General features: G+C 66.7%; 1 non-coding gene across 1 annotated transcript; it reads right to left on the reverse strand.

Moving 5' to 3' along the window:
- Positions 1 to 434: 434 nt before the first annotated feature.
- Positions 435 to 506, reverse strand: TRNAG-UCC. Its single transcript has one exon. It is a non-coding gene; the product is annotated as a tRNA-Gly (tRNA).
- Positions 507 to 2,341: the final 1,835 nt, after the last annotated feature.

Genomic DNA, 2,341 nt, shown 5'->3' on the forward strand with positions numbered 1-2,341 from the left:
CTTAGTGCTGCTGGCACATCTCTGCACACGCATTGGGGAGGGGAGCAGAGGGCCTCCATATGCTGCCTGGGGTAGGGGCAGTGCACGGAGCTGCCTCCCCTCCCGGGTCTATTCCAGGAGTGGGTGGGTGGGGTCTTTTGGCCTGCAAGGTGCAGCAGGTCAGACTAGATGATCACACTGGTCCCTTCTGACCTTAAAGGCTCTGAGTCTAAAAGGGAGAGGGAAGTAAAGGAAATTTAAAAAAAAAAATGAACCAAGCATTGTAATACCAGGATGACTCCAACTGCTCATTATATAGTCCTGCCCCTTTCTTCCTCCACTGGGTGTTTAATGACCTGTTGGGATTTGGGACACTGATACTCTCATTCCATTGATAAACAGATACAACATGACTGAAATTAAACCAATTCCCAGTGGAAGAATCATCATATCATTGCATTGGCTGGGAATCAAACCCAGGTGAACTGCTTGGAAGGCAGCTATGCTCACCACTATACCACCAATGCATCTGGGGAAAGTCTCTGATTTTTCACACTTGGTGATTGGTCACCTTACTTCTCAGCATGAGGCGAATGTCTCTGTGGTCTCTGCCATTCATCGTGGGGAGTTTCCCCACTGATAACAGTTCTTGCTGGGTTGGGGATGGGAGACAGAAGAGGAGTTTATTCTGTTTCATTCCTCTCCATTTTCTGTTCCTCCCCTTCCCTTCCAGGGTCCTCCCTTCCATTTCAGACTGTGCAGTGACACCCTCCCCGCACCCAGGACTCTCGAGCCTCTGGAGCAGCACGATCCCATGAGATCCTCAGTGACCAAGGGCAGGGGTGAACTGCAGACGGTTCGCAACGGTTCGCGCGAGCCGTTTGCTAAAATTAGACGCTGGACAGCGAACCGCTTGCTAAAGTTCTCTGTCTGGCGTCTAATTAATTCTGCCTCCACCTCCTGCCATGAAGCTCCTCCCTGCTTCTCCTCCCCCACGGCTTCCCGCGAATCAGCTGTTCGCGCGGGAAGCCTGGGAGGGCTGAGAAGCAGGCAGGCTTCCCCGGCCCAGGAAGACGACCCTAAGGTAGGAAACTGGGGGCGGGGGGGCGTGTGCCCCGGCCGGTCCCTGGCCGCGGCCCGTCCCTGCCTCCCCGGCCGCGACCCTGCCCGGCCCCGCGTCCCCGACTCCCCCCGAACCCCTCCCCGGCCCCCCGGCTCCAGCCGCACCCCCCCCCCGGCCCTGCCGTGCCCCCACCTACCGTCCCCGGGTCCCCGCCCGACCCTCCCTGGCCGCGTCCCCCCCCCCCGCGTTCCCGGCTGCGACCCGGCCCGGCCACCCGCCCCCCCAGGTCCCCGCCCGACCCTCCCGGGCCGCATCCCCCCCCCGCAGCCCTGCCCGGCCCCCCCCGTCCCCGGGTCCCGGCCCCCCCCGCATTCGCGGCCCTGCCCGGCCCCCCCGCATTCGCGGCCCCGCGTTCGCGGCCCTGCCCGGCCCCCCCCCCGCGTTCGCGGCCCCGCGTTCGCGGCCCTGCCCGGCCCCCCCCCCGCGTTCGCGGCCCCGCGTTCGCGGCCCTGCCCGGCCCCCCCCGCGTGCGCGGCCCCGCGTTCGCGGCCCTGCCCGGCCCCCCCCCAGTCCCCGGGCTTCCCGCCCGACCCTCACCGGCTGCAGCACGGCCCCGCGTCCCCGACCCCCCCAACCCCTCCCCGGCCGCCCGGGTCCGGCCGCACCCCCCCGGCCCTGCCGTGCCCCCACCTACCGGGATGCCCGGCTCTGGACACGGCCCCCCACCTCCAGCCCGGACTGGCCCCGTGGCTCCAGCCGCCCCTGCTGTTTTGCCAGGGGGCCGGGCTCCGGCAGCGCGGGTCTGGGCGTGGCGGCGGCCCCGGCTGCCCGGCTCCAGCTCTGGCCGCAGCCCTCCCTGGCTCCACCCGGCCAGCCACCTGGCTCCGGCCGCCGGGCTCCCACCGCATCCTCTGGCTCCGGCCCCGCGACTCCTGTCCTGGCCCAGCCACGTCCAGGCAGCGCGGTAAGGGGGCAGGGAGGGGGTGTTGGAGAGAGGTTTGGGGGTGGGGGGGTCAGAGGGCAGGGAACAGGGGGATTGAATGGGGGCAAGGGTCCCGGGGAGCAGTCAGGAAAGAGCAGGGTTGGATGAGGTGGTGGGGGCACTCAGGGACAGAGAGAAGGGGTAGTTGTATGGGGTAGGGGTTCTGCGGGGCCATTGAGAATGAGAGGAGGGGTTGGGTGGGGCAGCAAGGGGTTAGTCAGGGGACAGGGAAGGGGGGGATGGGTTAGGGGTCTCGGAGTGTGTGTGTCAAGGAACATGAGGGGTTGGATGGGGCATGACCCCCCCCCCGGAGGGGG

The sequence above is a fragment of the Mauremys mutica genome, unplaced genomic scaffold (assembly GCF_020497125.1).
Source record: "Mauremys mutica isolate MM-2020 ecotype Southern unplaced genomic scaffold, ASM2049712v1 Super-Scaffold_100046, whole genome shotgun sequence".
NCBI lineage: Eukaryota > Metazoa > Chordata > Testudines > Geoemydidae > Mauremys > Mauremys mutica.